This window comes from Rattus norvegicus, chromosome 7, assembly GCF_021556685.1.
Source record: "Rattus norvegicus strain SHRSP/BbbUtx chromosome 7, alternate assembly SHRSP_T2T, whole genome shotgun sequence".
Classification (NCBI taxonomy): domain Eukaryota; kingdom Metazoa; phylum Chordata; class Mammalia; order Rodentia; family Muridae; genus Rattus; species Rattus norvegicus.
This window is the reverse complement of record NC_141540.1, coordinates 89,246,818-89,264,768: the sequence shown is the minus strand read 5'-3', so window position 1 is coordinate 89,264,768 and position 17,951 is coordinate 89,246,818. Positions and strand designations below refer to the sequence as shown.

General features: G+C 33.3%; 1 protein-coding gene across 1 annotated transcript in view; it reads left to right on the top strand.

The window, feature by feature from the left end:
- Nucleotides 1–17,951, top strand: part of Csmd3 (CUB and Sushi multiple domains 3) — a 1,310,498-nt gene that overhangs the window by 456,179 nt on the left and 836,368 nt on the right. The window lies entirely within an intron of this gene.

The following is a 17,951-nucleotide window of genomic DNA, read 5'->3' as shown; positions in this document are numbered from 1 at the left end:
AAGTAATTAGACTACAGCCATGAAACACTATAGCATACCAAAACTTTACTGTTTAGTCAGAAAGGTTTTTTTTAATTGTTTTATGTTTTTCATAACTATGGAAGATTTTTGTATAGCAGTGGTACTTTGGTTTTAAAATACATGATATTAAGAGGGACAGGGAGGTGGGGAGACTCGGGTGGGTAGGGGTGTATTGGATGTGGGCTTTCTCCCACGTTCATATATCAGCTCACGGCTTTTATCACGGTGTGCAATACCACATTGTCATTCTATGCTATGTGCCTGCACTTCTCAGCTCAGTTCCAATAGTTTTTGTGACTACAATAATTGTTCCCTACCCACACTACATACTCTCTAGATGAGTGTTGCCCCAAGGCCTCGAAAGCACTCTTAATACTCTTTACCTGTTTCCCCTCCTTTTGAAAACACCTAGCCAGGATTGACAGTCCCTGTTTGTAATGCTAACACATGGAATGTTGAGGGAGATGGATTACCATGAGTTGAATTCCAGAATAGTCTGTGCTATGAGTCCATACCTCTCTCACAGCTCACCGAACAACAAAGACAACAGTCCTACAGCAGGAAATAGAGACAGGGGAAATAGGTATAGATTAGGGTGGGAGGGGATTTGTGGAAGTGAAATGCAATCAGAGCGTTTTATCAAATATGTCTACTTTCAATACAAATGATAATGAAGAGAGAGAAGGAGGAATGAAGAATGAATACACCTTTTTTTAGATTTAAATGAAATAAAATTTCTCCAGAAAGCCTGTTTTTTAAGCTCACTGCCTACATTTGTGCTTCTGTTATCTTTTAGTGTAGAAGTCTGGCCATTCACCACATATGTCATTTAACTGAAATAGTAAAGCGTCACTCCCATTCTGTCACATTTAAGCAGGACTGCTTCAATCTGCACACTTACATGACGAGCATAAGACTTCTGTGAACAAAAGTAGCTGCGTAAAGCTGCATGGACTATTGGGTTCGAAGGTAAACATAGGCCTTCTCAACTGATGCTCCTGTTGTAAACTGGTACTTCACTTTTTCTGTTTGTGAATATGATCTCAGAGATATTTCATGTACGGCAGATTCAGGAACACAAGTTAAAAGCTAATATCCAAATTCTATAGCTTTCACAAAATTTTTAAGCCCAATTTTACTGGATATGTAAAATCAGGAAGATAGTCCAAACAAAAGTAGCATTGAAGTGATACAGAGAATTAAACTTTTTTTTTATGTCAAGAATTTCCAAAAATCTATGAATACATTTAAGCTACTTCAATGACCTAATATTCTTTTGTTTTTTTCCTTGTTTATTTTTATCAAATTACTGCTTTTGTTTACAGTTGTGTCTTCATATATACCAGTGTTTAAAATAGAATGGAAATTTAGCATGTGTGCACATCTGTATTAAATAATAAAATCAAATTGGATATATTATTGCTATTAATTTGATATTTATTCCTGGCATTATTGATTTAAATGTTGCTTTCAACATACATGATCTGAACTAAAAATGAACCTGATTTTATAAACATGACACAAGAAATGCCATAGGACATAATTAAATTTGAAATAATGTAAATGTTGTACAATATGACGTGGCAGAAAAGAAAAAATAGTGAATACTAAACCTAATAACTTAGGATCAATCCCAATACATGCATGGTAGAAGGGGACACCACACACACACACACACACACACACACACACACACACACACACACACATACACACACACACATACCAGACAGACACACACACAAACACGCTAAAGAGATACAACAAGATTTATAGAACAGATAACTCAGTAGAAACAGTCCCTCATGCAGATCAGTAATATTTGGCTGGGGCCAGCCCCAGTTGTTTTTTCTGGTCCTCTTTTGTTTGTAACCAAGGGGAAAGAGCATCAGCAGCAGGGACAAGACTTGCTCTTGTGAGATACTTAGGGTTACATTTTATAATAAAATGTTTACCTGTCGTGAGTCTAAGTTACATTGCAGTGGTAGCTGGCTTTCCTGATTTCCTCTGAGGCCAGAAATGGCAGCCTCTGGCATTTAGCATGTCACTGTAAAACAGTGGTGGGGGGACTAAGTAAAAGGAATTATTGCTAGTGCTCTCTTCTCAGTGAATCAGCTAGAAGTCTCTCTGGCTAAGGTGGTTTTTTGTGAACCATAGAGGAAGGAAAGGAAGATAATGAAGATGTTTTATACATATATATTCATGGACCCACACTCTGTCTGGGCCCAACTCTCTGTCACAATCAACTCCACAAATATTCATGCATGCTCACATATTTTATGCATGCTTACATATATACATATACCTGCACACATACATGTAAACAAACAGACATATGCATTTGGATGGATGGAATGATGGATGAGTCATATCACCTTAAGCCAAACCATTAAATCAACAACTTTATTTCTTTTCTCTGGTCTTTTTATACTTTCTTAGATATAAAGTTCTTTAAAAAATTACCTCATACATAAAATGTTACATAAAATGGGAGTTACAGTAGGATGCTGATATTAAGTTCAAAGCAGTGTTTCATTATAATATGCTCATTATAAGTTCAAAGCCAAGTTTTTCAAGGACTTGCCTTATCATAGTGCATACCTGTGACTTTTTCTTTGGACCTAAATGTTTTTCCTTGAACAAAAATTTGTCCAAAATCTGTTTCTCTTTTTAGTGTGATTATGAAAGCTGACTGCATTTCTTATTATGCAATATTTCTTACTATTATGAGGAATGGCCACATTCTAGTCTTGATTCTAGTCCTTGTAAAAGAAGCACACAGAACAGAAAATAAGCAGGGTCAGAAAAGAAATTATCCATTGTATATTATGCTTAAAACATTTGAAGTACAGAAAATGCATATAATGCTTAATGAGAAAAAGACTAGGTAGCTTAGAGAAGCAGACTTTTAGAATAAAACTTGATTATCTGACAGAAACTTTGGTTTACAATATATTACACTTTTATTCCATTTACATCAAGATCACACCCCATCCTTCCTCTCCTCTAAGACCCATCCATTAACCTTCTTTCTTTCCACTGTTCCCTCCTGCTCGCCTCAGAGAAGGGAGTCCCCCTTTGGTACCATCCACTCTAGGACATTTAGTCTCATCAAGAACAGGCTCTTCTTCTCCCACTAAGGCTCAACCAGGCAGTCGCGTCAGGGAAAGTGAATCCAATGGCAAGGAAGAGAACTCTAGACAACCCACACTCCACTTGTTAGGGGACCCACATGAAGACCAAACTTCACATTTGCTACAAATGTGCAGGGTCTACATGCTCCCTGGTTGGTGGTCTAGGTTCTGTAAGCTCCCGTGGTCCTCTTAATTGACTCTGTAAGTCTTCCTATGGTGACATAGACTGTTCCAGCTCGCTCATTTCCTTGCCCGACTGTCCCAAAAGACTTCCCTGATGTTTGGCTGTGTGTGTCTGCATCTGCTTCCATGTGCTACTGGATGAAGCCTCTCAGAAGACAGTCATGCTAGGCTCCTGTCTGCATGCATAGCAAAGTATCATTAATAGTGTCGGGTGTTGTCTCGCTCACATAAGCGGGATTTCAAGTTAGGGCAATCATTGGTTGGTTTTTCCTTCAGTCTTTGCTACATCTTTATTCCTGTATAGTTTGTAGTAGGACAGATTTGGGTTAAATGTTTTATGAGTAGATAGATATCCCCTTATTCCTTTAGAAGTCTTGCTTGGATATCAGAGGTAACCCACTTCAGTCTCTATACCCCCTCTGAAGTAATCTCAACTACTATAGACTTTGTGTATCCAATCCCCAAACCAGGCCTCCAGCCAGATAGGAGAGAGGCCCTGCACCAATTTCAACGCTTACTCCCAGCTCTCTCCTGTACTCTTTGTCCTCACAACTGATCTCCATACCTATTCCCCTTTTTATTTCCTCTCCTACAGAGTTCCCTCTTTCCATCCACCTCCAGTGACTATTTATTTTCCCCCTCTGTGTGAGATTCCTGAATCCTTTCTTGGATTTCTTTACAACCCTGGTTCTTTGGGTCTGTGAATTGTCACATTGCTATTCTGAAACTTTGAAAGCCAGAAATCCTGAGTATTGAAGTTCTGAGAGAAAAATGACAGCTCAGCCTCTTGTATACCACAAAACAATCTATTAAACGTGAAACATAATTGAGAGCTTTCCACAGTAAATATAGAACAAGCCACTTCTCCAGAGGATATTAGAGGGGATGCTTTGGTCTGAAGTGAAAAAAGTACACATGAGTTAAATAACCAATTTCAGGTTTTCAACAAAAAAATTTGATGAAAAAAATCGACAAAATAACAGGAATTGATATCATTATCTCAATTTTAACGTCCAGTATCAATGCGTTTTCTTTCATAATAAACAGAGAGTCCAGAAGATTGCATTAAAAACAGGAGATTTTAGATAAAAAATTGTATAAAATAGTATTAATGTAAGTAGAATAAATAATCAGTCATAGATATTAAAGCATCAAAATAACTACACTTCAAACAAAAGCATTCCTCAAAAAGAAAAGTCACTTTATAATGCCCAAAGAATAATTCAACAGAAGCATATTACAATTTACTAAATACACATTGTAAATGCAATTATATCAAGCTTCATAAAAGACACCCTAGTAGGTTTAAACCCAGCTTAACCCCAAAACAGCCACTCACTAATACATAGGGTATCTGGAAAAATAAAATACATCATATTTTGTTTATGTTTAAGAGGCAGTAGTATTAATAGCATTATGAATGAAATTTACATAATAGTTATCAATAGATAATAACAACCAAAGCCTAAGAATACACATTGATTTTACAGTAGCTACGGTAACTCTATTCAACTTTGTAATAGGACACAAAGAAAAAATTATAGGACAAAAAAAGTATATGAAAAGTGAAATAATATCCTGAAAAATGGGGGAAAGATCTATACATCAATTCTCATAGGAACAGTAGACAACACGTAAACTCAGAGACTAAAAAGTGCACTACTTAGTCAAGGAAGAATTCAAAAGAAATTCACTTATTTCTAGAATTAAATGACAATGAATGTACACACATAAGAATGTGTGGAACACAGGATGGCAGCATTGAGAAATAAGTTTATACTGCTAGGTGAATTAACGAAAGTTTAGCGACTCCAACGACCCTTGCACTAAAGAGACATCATAACCACAACTCCTTTTAAGAAGAGTACATTTGATTGGGGCTAGTTTACAGTTCAGAGGTTTAGTCTATAATCACCACAGCTCATAGATCAATGTAGTGGAGAGGAGTTAAGAGTTCTAAAACTTGATCTGCAGCCATCAGAAGGAACTGTGAACTCTACTGGGCCTACCTTGAACATATGAGACCACAAAGTCTGTTGTGTCATACTTCCTCCAATAAGGTCATACCTATTCCAAAAAGGCCACACCATTTTTTCTTAAATTATTTATTTATTTTTACACTATAAATTTTATTCCCCTCCTGGACCACTCCCCTACTGTTTCACATCCCATACCTCCTCTTCGCCCCCCCTACCTCTCCATAAGAATGCCCCCACCCCACCCACTTCACCACCTCTAAACTCCTGGGGCCTCCAGTCTCTTGAGGGTTAGATGCATCTTTCTGACTTAACCCAGACTGGGAGTCTTCTGCTGTATATGTGTTGGGGGCCTCATCTCAGCTGGTGTGTGCTGCCTGCTTGGTGATCCAGTGTCTGAGAGATCTCGGGGGTCCAGTTTAATTGAGACTGCTGGCCCTACTACAGGGTTGCCATTCTAATCAGCTTCCTCCAGCTTTTCCCTAACTCAACCAGGCCAGTCAGCAGCTTCTGTTCATTGGTTGGGTGCACATATCTGCATCTGACTCTTTCAGCTGCTTGTTGGGTCTTTTGGAGGGCAGTAATGATTGGTACGTTTTTGTGAACACACCATAGTCTCAGTAATGGTGTCAAGTCTTGAGGCTTCCCCTTGAGCTACTTTGACACAGTTGCTGGACCTTCTTTTCCTCAGGCTGTCCTCCATTTCCAACCCTGTGTTTCTTTCAGATAGGAAGAATTATAGGTTACAGCTTTGACTGTGGCATAGCAACCCCATCCCTCACCTGATGCCCTGTCTTTCTGCTGGAGGTGGGTTCAATAAGTTCCCTCTCCCCACTGTAAGGCACTTCATCTAGGGTTCTCCCCTTTGAGCCCTGACAATCTCTCACTTAAGGCCACACTTTCTAATAGCACCACCCTTTCTGGGCAAGCATTCAAACACATGAGACTATGAGAACTATACATATTTAAACCCCCATACCAGCTAGTGGCTTAACTCAACTCACCTTATGGCTTTTGCAAGAACAAGAACAAAATATAGCTGACAATGGTAGATGGGAAGAAATAACTAAATGCCAAATGGAAAATAACTTGAAATACAAAGAGGCAGTAAAACTAAGTCTTAGTTATTTGAAAAGATTAAGATTTGATAGGCCAAAAGAATTATTGAGAAACATTTGATTTTTAAAATTCCATTTAACTGAAAAATAAAAAAATTATGTGAATTTCTAAGTGTGTATGATCTATAAAAGTTAAACTCACATGAAGTAAGTAACTTACATAGACTCATTACAACAAATGAAAGAGCAACATTAATTAAGTCTCTCAACTAAAAAAAGTCCAGAGCCAGATGGAGCTCAAAGAATTTTACCAGACCTCACAGAACTAAAATCAATAATCTCTAAGTAATGCTACAATATAGAAAAGGAAAAAAAACAGTTACAAATTATGGTTATGGAGCCAATATTACCCTATGTCAAACAGAAAAGGAGCCAAAAAAAATAAATATAGATATTCCTGATGAGCAAATGCTCTAATTTTACATTAGAAATGCATGGATGGTTCAACAGATGTAAATCACTAAAAACAATCAACCACGTAAATAGGTTCAAAGATAGAAACCACATGATTATCTCATTAGCTGCAGAAAACTTCTTCACAAAATCCAATATCCATCACGTTAAAGTTACAGGAGCATACAACAGCAGCTCAGTACACATCCAAGGATAAGGAATACGTAGGATGCCTTTGTCTGGCATCAATGGGAGGGAAAGCCATTGGTTCCGTGAAGGCTTGATGCCCCAGCATAGGGAAATGCTAGGGCAATGGCGCTGCAGTGGGTGAATGGCCGGAGCACCTGAGTGGAAGTAGGGGAGGGGGCAGGTTGCATGGGTGGTTTATTTACATTTGAAATGTAAATAAACAAAATAACCAATACAATTTTTTTAAAAAGAAAGACAAAATTCAACAAGCTCCCAGCAGACCCAAGCTAAGCTATTCATACCAGAAACTATATGGAATATGCCAACAATATTCATCGTGTAATGCATTTAACAGAATTTGAATCTAGAGAAAGATATCCTTAAGTTCATTTTTTTGTATTATTAATAAAGAATTTTCCCACTAAATATAAAATTATGGAACAGAAAATGAGTATTTGTTTCATAAAATTTTATGAAATTTGAAAGCATCTTTATAAAAGGTACAGTTTAAATAACATAAGTTCTCAGATAGTTGGTTCATATTGAATGTTGGGAGATGGTAACAAGCAGAAGTGTATTCAGGAACCATGAAGAGGATTAATGGGCTTTACTAATTGGTGAGATGATTTCTTTTAAAAGATGATACTCTTAGATTATTAAGATGATTTTATAAAAGGAAACATGCAACTATTAAAGAGGTAAATGCAGTAACAAAGAAGTCATATGTCATGCAGAAACTAAATTACTTGAAAGAGAACAAACTTAGACATTGCTGTATACAATTTATGTATTCACATCAAGAATTTATGATATGTATTTGCAAAGTAAAGGCAAACGTGCAGAAAATGTAACTTTGTTCTTACATTCAAATACATTTGCAGGCATGTATGTTTACTGGGAAGAAAATGCTACTCCTGTAGCTTTGGGGTCAGAGTAGCAGAAAACAGTTTGCTTTTTTTATTCAGCATTGAATTCCATAAAAATCCAAAGTTCTTAAGTTCTTGATAACTGCATGAACAACTTGGAAGAAAGCATTTAATCAATCATTTACACCTATAATTTGAATAGAGTCAGGACAAAAGTATGGACTCCTAGATATGGTGTAAGAAGTGATCAAAACTTTATAGATAATGTCTTATATAGTCATTTAAAATGTTGTAACTCTAGTGCTCTAATGGCATATAACAATTGCTCAGTAATTTTTATGTGTATGTGTTAATGAGAGGGGGAGAGAGAGAGAGAGAGAGAGAGAGAGAGAGAGAGAGAGAGAGAGAGAGAGAGAGGAAAGTGGATGGGACTGACTCCTTTGACTCCTATAGTTTCTATTTGTTATTATCTCTAAAAGACTAAACACCTAAAAATGTTTTAATACATGAGTACAGATTAGAAAATTTTATCCAGTATTTGTTATTTATTCTACATAAGGATTTACATTTTTAGGAAAGCTTCAATTTTATGTCATGTACGACAAAATTCTTTATTTTTATCAATATTATTTTCTTAGGTAGTAACTTACAATTTCATAGTATTTCAAGATTAAAAGTGCTTGAAGATTTTATTAGTTAACATAATGTAGCAGCAGTAAGAATAAGTGGAGTAAAGGGATGTTGAACATATTGTAAACTTGTCATCTATTTTTCCTTAATAAAAAATGTTTTCAAAAGTCTTGTCTTTGTGATGTCATCATGTACACTGTGAAACTCCAGGAATTTTCATAGTATCAATCAAAGCACACTCTTATTCAAAGGATCAATATTTTCTTAATTGATTTTATTTACTGTACATACAAGGAATTTACAGAATTAGTAATAAAATAATTTAAAATTATAATTTTCATATAATGTTCAAAATGTTCTCTTCAAATAAATAATATTTCATTATAAATGTGTAGATAATACACATGTCATCAAAATTAAATGAGGAGAAACATAAACAAAACAACATCACAAAAATCAAGTTGTAGATTTCCTGACATTCCAACTTAGCTGTTTTATGTTTGTATTTAATAAATCTAGGATTTTAATTTCAAGCATTTCATGGCTATATAACTGTATATATTAAATGTTTATCCTGTCCTCCATTCATATCTGCCTTTAACATCTTGTCCACTTTACAGTTAGAACGGACTTTCCAAAAATGCCAATCTTGTTACATCAATCTTCTGCTTGAGATTCTTTTTGATACACTGTTTCTTGAAGCAAAGTTGAAATGTCTTCATTTTTTAATGTTTAGTGTCTAGTGTTATTTTTCTCACAGTTTCTATCATGCCAAATAATTTACAGTGCCTAGAATATATATATATATATATATATATATATATATATATGTATATGTATATATATGTGTGTGTGTGTGTGTGTGTGTGTGTGTGTGTGTCTTCCCTTGCTATATTTTTTTCTGAATTATTATATCTAAGCAATATTCCTTCATTTTCTAACAGGAATAATCTTGTCCTATTATAAGCTAAAAAGCAATGATCATCATTTAAAAGCTTCAATGTTTCGAGTCAGAATAGTTCAGTTTTTCATTCATTTTTCCATGAGAGCACAATATGAAACATGTTTTTATTATTTATATTACCATTAGCCTTCATAGAAAGAGCTAAAAATACTGTGGTGGTGGTGGTGGTGATGGTGGTGGTGGTGGTGGTGGTGTGTGTGTGTGTGTGTGTGTGTGTGTGTGTGTGTGTGTGTGTGTGTGTGTGTGTTTTACATATGGTACTTAATATGTGTCTGGATATGGGAAGGAACGAGAGAAAGGGTGGATGTAGTAATTTTAAACCTAGAATATTTAAAATGCAAACATAAGGATTGACAGAAAAGAATCTCTTTCTAAATAATATTTGCACATGTACAGCATTGTTTTCTCAGAAGTGAATGCAAAATTCGTTTTTTTTTGTAATATTTGCAAAGATACAAAAGGGCAGATAACTTGCAATTTTATTTACAGTTCACTGTCCATATTCTATTTTTCATTATATAAAATTCCTTTGTAATTAAAGCATATCTATTAAAATTAATGTATCTCATCTCCAGGGAGCCTTTAAAAGAGAGACTATCTAATAAACTAACATATATTACCCTAAAGATTAAACTCTGTATTCTTAGACAATTAAGAGTCAAAGAGGATTGACACAATGTCACAGTGTTAAAATTGATTGGTTCTGTGATCTTTCTCACTGTTTTCTTTTATTAACTAAAGTTATCCTTTAGTTATAATATATCCTTTGTTCCACACTCCATCTAAAATTCATGCACAATTCATGCTAAATATAAACCACGTAGACCTGTGCCATTAGTGTATAGTATGGACATTTTTATAACTAGCATTGCAATGCTTACTTTAACTGTAACACTTATAGTTATATTTCCATCTTACATGTTATTTTCTTTTTTTTTATTAACTTGAGTATTTCTTATATACATTTCGAGTGTTATTCCCTTTCCTGGTTTCCGGGCAAACATCCCCCTCCCCCCTCCCCTTCTTTACATGTTATTTTCAATACAATGACTTTTTCAAGGAAATTTTCCTACTATACATTTTCTATTATAAAATGTGCAAATGTTTTACACAGTTTCTGGTTCAGGAAAACAAGAACGTTTGGGCCTGGGTTTGCATTAGCTGCCATTATTTCAAACTGCTTATGACAATTTTCACTAGTTTCTCAACAATCTTTCTATAATAAAACCCATTATAGTCTTTCCTCCAGTATGCTACCTCAGTCCTATCCACCCATACCTCTCTTGCACTCAGCTGTGATTAAAGTGTCAAGATCTTTTGGTCATAGAGTAACTGTGAGTGATCATGATTATGTTTGCGTTAAGCAGGTTTATCAGTATCATTAAATAGTCTTTTGCCTAGAATTTCTTTACCTTGGGGAAAACAAGTAATTACAAATCTGAAGGGGAAAGTCAAGATTGCATTTCTATAGTACTCATACCTTACAGAAAGTAATAGACAGAGTGGAAAACACTTAAACCTACAAAAAACAATTTATTATCATCTGATTATCTGGATACATACACACAAAGAAAATGGTGGACATGAGATCGGCTGCTTTATTTCTTTAATTCATATAATATGTATAAACATAACACAAGGTGTATTTTAAAAGACACATTTAAAGTTAGGGCACCTTTCTTCTCAGGATGGAATAGACATGGAAAAGGAAACAAAGCAATAGGTATTCCTGTAGACAATGATATTTCTCAGGATTAAGTAGCAATGAGAGCAGTCAGAGAAATGCTTCTTATTCTCTCTCTCTCTCTCTCTCTCTCTCTCTCTCTCTCTCTCTCTCTTTCTTTCTCTCTCCACATATATATATATATATATATATTTCTTATGTATATTAGAAACAAGTGTCATGAAATGAAAGGAAACTTGAAAGACTATATAAAAGACTATATAAAAGAAAACTTCCAATTATCAAATGTTTTCTTTTTATACCCTCTTTTTTTGTGCATGCATATGACATTCTCCTTATGTTTCCACTCTTGGGTGTGAAATATAAACTCAGTTGCATGATATATCTCCTCATATATCCTTTGGACATACCTGGGCCTGTCTAATTTTCTAGTATTATTTATACATTATCAGTCAAGAACTTAATGGTATTTAATTTTAAACTATAGAATAAAGTATGCATTTCTGAGGGAGAAGAGAACTGTGTATTTAAACATTTTACATATTTTTTTCATTTTTACATATTTATCTTCTGGTCAGTATTAGGTAAATATTTAAACTTACATTTTAAGGATGAGTAGAATAAATATATAAAGAATATAGTGTCTGCTTTAAAGTTAATATTATTTCATATGATTTACTAGAAACAGAACAGGTACTGGTTCAGATATGACATATCAGAAAATGGTATATTGCATTTTTTCATAATAATACCTGAAACTTCCATATATATATATAGTAAATGCCGCATTTTCTTTGTTTGGGGATAACTATTGATTCCAAATACTTCTCTATTTGACGAGAAGATCTCTTTAAATCTGATGAGATTTAAACTATCAGGTTAAAAGATAGTTGTAGGGAGATTTAACAAGACATATTATGCTTGCAATTATTCTCAATCAAAATCTATGTAGTGGGTTTTCATTGTCATCATTATGGCTTCTCGGAAGAGAACTGTGCTTAATAATAACAAAGACTAACTCATGTTTTGTGGATTTCTACAAATGATGTGTAGTTGGGGTTTCCAAAATAACTAGGTGCTTATCTTTTACATTGTAGCTTAACTTTTATCAACACATAAAACAATAAATGATTATTTAAAAGGAAGGTAATAGTCTCAAGATTGTCAAAAACATTTTATTGATTCTATTTTTGAGCATTATAAATAAGTCTTTTTCACTTATTTTTGATAAAATTCATTATGTATAATAGTATTTATATATTTACATATAAACATGTTACCATTGTGATCAACACAATGGTCTCATGAACATAATATTCCTGCCAACTATTTTCAAAAGAAACTCGTTACTTGATAAATGAATTCTTAGCATTTTAAATAATTTAGGTTATGTGATTAATTTTGTGTGTCAAATAACTTGACACAGATAACTTAATATTGGTTTTATGATAATTTTATTGACAGTATGGGTTCAAGAGATGTGTCACTAAATTTGCTAAATAAATTCTTATGAATTTCAGTTTTAGTGAAAGTTTTATTTGTTCATTTTTGACATGTATCAGCAAGACAGTTTGTATTTGATGCATAATAGCCAATCCAATGGAAAACTTAATATTTATTTATATTTGCTATGAAGCATAAAAGATATGGGTAACTTAAAAACATGAACATTTAGCAATAAAATTTATTTCCTAGTTCTCTATTACATTCTTAATCAGTATGTACTTACCTATATTCCTAACAGATCATGATATCATTAGATACATGTTAATCAATCACTTCTTTAAAAAAGTTTAAGCAACATGATTTTCCCCACATTTTATCACTTCACAAACAAACACAAGCTACAATACTTTTAAATCTTAATGTTGCTGCTTAATTTCCAGGGTAAATTATATTCATATTTATTGAGGAAGTTTAAATTAAAAATAGATTGAACATAAATGTAAATTGAACATTAATTTCAGGTTTCAATATAAAAGATAACTACATAAGATCAATATAGCATTATTCTTAAACTTGTTTTATTAGTTACTTTTGTTTAGATCATAACGTTTAATGCTTCTGGACAGTGACAGTTATAAAGAAGTTTATTAATAAAACACAGCTTTCTATCTTTTCAAAGACTTTTTTATTTCAGTTCCCACTTCTCTAATTTGTAAACATATTATTGGATGGACTCAAACTATTTAACCCAAATGGACACAGCTTTGAACTTGTGACTATTAATACACTTGAAATGCAAAAATCTCAACTACAATGAACTTATGGCTATTATTCCATTCCGGATGCAAAATTATGAACTAAAATGTGCTTATTAAGAATACTGCCATCAGACATAACAAAGCAGAGGCATCCTTTGATTTTACACATCAAGTTCAATGACTTTGGTAGTGTTCTCACATGTTGGAATTTTCCCGTGCAAACCTTTATAAATGATGCTCAATACAAGGAGAAAAGGAAACTAAAAATTGACACAAATGATCAAAAATTAATAAAATATGTAAATGATAACGCAAATATAATTGGAAAATTAGAAGTCTTTGGATTTTCTTTTGGCATTATTTTAGTTTGGAGAGAAATGGATGCAGTCGTTGTTTTGCATGCTTTCACTTTAAATGTTTACTACATTTTTCACCACTACATGTCATTATTATTATTATTATTTACTTTGAAAACTTTCCCTGGCATATTTCAAATAAAATAATGAAATTACAGAAATGACAGGATCAGGGAAGAAAATCTTCACAAAGCGATGCTCAAACAAATACCTATGAAAATCTTCTTTGACTGTTACTGCACATTAAATGTATTCATTTTTTAAATTTTTGGTGACCCATAGTCCAGTTTAGTACAATGTTTTTTAAACATTTTGATGAATTAGATAATAATTAGAAATGAATGTGTCATAATCTTTGAATTGGAAAAAATAAAAAAGAATTGCAAACTAAGTCTTTTTATAAGATAGTATTTTGTAATTCTATAAATTATACTTTTATTATGGCTTGTGTTTATTATATCACATATTTATTGTTAATATAATAAAACTTTTACAACCATAAACTTTATTAAAATGCATCATAAATCCAAATTGGAAATTGTACACGCCATTTCTGAATTTTATAACTTGCATGTGTAACATACGTCATTCTCCATTTTCATGATTTGAAATGTGATGCATATTCATTATTTGAAAAAGCATGTTTTGTATATGTAAATCATCTCATTTTTTATTTTGTTATATGGAGAAATGTCTTAATAATAATACATTTATATTTTATATACGCTTCATGTTGTAAACAGTATTATAAAATATAACTCAATTTCACTACTTACAAGGCAATCTAATTTGTTAAACCACATTTTATATATATGTTTCTATTTTATGTGATGAACAGATTTTTTTTGGATGTACATTTTTTTCCTTTAATTTGGGTGTATGTCTTTTTATGTTTTACTCTGCTATAAAAAGCAACTATTTTGTAATTGTGCAGTATAATTCATGTTTTAAAAGCGAACTACTAGGTTTAATAGTAAGATATTTTACATAATAAATCCTGCCTTCTTGATGTACTTCATTCTAAGGATTTTGTCAACAATGGTCTTTGCCACATGAAACATTTATGTGTGTGAACATGTTAAATGAATTTATTTTTAAATTATCTATTTACATACTTAAAACCTGTTTCATATACTAATTGGATTATGTTTGGTGTAAATAATAACAAATATAAAATGGAAATGGGTGTTTCCCTGCCTTAGTGAGTCACTTTGATTCTCATGTCTAACTCTGTTAAATGGAATTAATTTGTGTATTCTCACAAAAATCTTATTTAATCTTCACTTTAGAGATGTCTCAATATTGCAAGTAAACCCAGCATTCCAGCAGATTATTCAATCCCATTCTGAAAAAAATAACGGTTAATGGGTCGCTGCTAAATGTTCAGATCTCACACTTTCTCAAAATTATGTTTTTGAAGCTGTAGGTCACAGTTAACATGTTTGCTACTCCAACTCCTTTTCACCACGACAGTGTGAGAAATGTGACGTTTGCGTGGTGAATATTTGTAGTCACATTTCCCTTAAATCATCTTACTTATCGATAATCTCTTTTAGGCTTTATCATTAAATCCATTCATTCATTTATATTTATTTTCAATATTTTTGAGTGCCTGTTGTGCTCTAGCCATGAATCTACAGATGGGACTAGAGCCACGAGCACATATTCAAATACCTGAACCTCTGCTTTGCTCGCATTCTCGTGAGTCGATGGAAGGAAGAGATCGAATGTGTGAGACATAACTGATTTATAAATATCCGGTGAAACACATGCTTGGCCAGACTTTGGTTTCATAGAAATGAAGTTTTCCTTGCTTCATCATTAAATCTTGCTATATTTGGGTAATGGAGAAGTAAATGATCTCTACAAACCACTCACTGCTCAGCGGTAGAATCTGATACTCACACCTCCAAGAGTAGTTTGCACAAAGAACTTTCTCTCAGTTATCCCAAACATAGGTTTGAGTTCCCAGTTGAATCCGGATGAGTGTCTATGCCCTGGGGGATTAAAGGAAGTGGTTTGTGCAATCGGACAATACATGTTTTGGTGATTAATTAAAGGCACGATCAAAGCCTGTTTCCAAAAATAAGAATCATCAAAAAATTGTTACTCAAATGCAGTCTTTTTCAGATTAGTCATGATGGCTTTGTTGTGGGTGTATTCAGTCAGATCAGCTTTGTAAGAAGTTTTAGAGACCCATATTTTAGAGTACAGATTCGATTATTTTTCATACTTTAGTATGGCAGGTTTATAGTTAAATTTATTCATTGAAAAATCAAAAGCCTTGCAGCTGTACAGGTGGCAAATGGTTGCAAGCACTTACTGCAAAGTACATGAAATCGACCAGAGCTCCGTTACCAGAACCTAACTGAGACATCCCTCTGCCACCTATCTGATGTCTTAGTACCCTGCCCAGAAGACACACGCGCACGCGCACGCGCACGCGCGCGCACACACACACACACACACACACACACACACACACACACACAAACCCCACACTTAAAAATAAAATTTCAAATCTAATATTGGGCATTATGGTAAAGCAAAAAAAATGTTTAAATATTAGCTTAACAATCTGGCTTTCATGTCATTTTAAAACAGAAAGCTTCATTAAGTTCCCAATCAAATTATAAGAATTTTTCATAGAAATTAGAATATCATTTTGCAGAAATGCCACATCATGCAAATTGGTCCACGAAGGTCCTGTAAGCAGTTTTCATTTTTCATATGAAGAGGATATCCTTGTTAAATTTAATTTTAGTAAGTAGCACAGACTTATTTGAACCACTATTATGTATGTAGTAGATTGAAACTTCCACACAATGATATAGGTACTTAATGTTTTTATGATTAATATTTTTAAATGCATCAATTATTCAACATAATATGTTAATTGTCACGTACAATTTACCCTTAGTGTCTCAATATGTAATTATTATATAACTTCTATGAAGCTCTAATGAGTTTCAGAGTGAATATAGCAATTCATATTTCAGTAGTTCATGGCACTTATATTTCTGCTTTTCTGCCTAGCAATTAAGGGCTCCATATTTGCCCATATTACCTTTTGAGTTATAGGCAAATGGAATCAGCATGCCTAATACTTGTGGACTGTGTAAGAAAAGAAAAACATAGCTGGAATTCTATCAACTATTTAACTGGTTTTATTTATTCTTTTCGAGTGGAAAAGCAATCGTGTATCTGCTTGTATTAAAGATCTAATTAAAAACAGTAGTCAGAAAGGCAAAATATTGAGGAGTATATATGAAAGTAAAGTATGTGTTCCTTACTTTAAAAGAGTTCAGACCCTTAAAAAATAGCCAACATCAAAGTAAATGGAGAGAAACTTGAAGGAATCCATTAAAATCAGGAACAAGACAGGGCTGCCCACTCTCCCCTATCTATTCAACATATACCTAGAAGTTCTAGCAAGAGCAATAAGACAACAAAAGGAAATCAAAGGGATACAAATTAGGAAAGAGGAAGTCACTATATCACTTGCAGATGATATGATAGTATACATAATCGACCCCAAAAATTCTACCAGAGAGTGGTTACAGCTGAACAACTTCAGCAGAGTGTCTGGATATAAAATTAACTCTAACAAATCAGTAGTCTTCCTCTACTCAAAGGATAAATGGGCTGAGAAAGAAATTAGGGAAACGACACCCTGTGCAATAGTCAGAAACCTTCTGTGAACCTTTCAGTCTTTATTAATATATCAGGTCACAAAATTGAATGATTATTTCCTTGTTAAGAATGTAGATTCTTTTAACTATATTCTCAATAAGTTCAGTACCTTTATAATAAGATTGTTTCTTACTCCATAAGAAACAGGCCATATCTATAAAATACAACCCTTCTAGATGCTAAGTGAAGAGTCTTTGTCAAATCAATAAAGAGAATTGGGTAGTTCAATATTTACAATTATAATAAACAGTGGCAAGATACATATATAAATGCATGTTTATAAATTAGCTACGTAATATAATGAAATATAAATATGTAGAAATATATAGTTAAAAATAATGTCCCTATAAATAATTCTATTGGCTCTTAGTTGTTTTCACTAAATAAATTCGGTTGTTTAATTTTATTCATTTAAGGCCTCTGACCTTCTAAATGAGTCCATTGTTTCTTGCTCATTTCCACTAAATAAAATAATTTGTTTCATTTTATTCAATTAAGAATTGCTACCTAAAAATTTAGCTTTACATGTGAAAGATATTA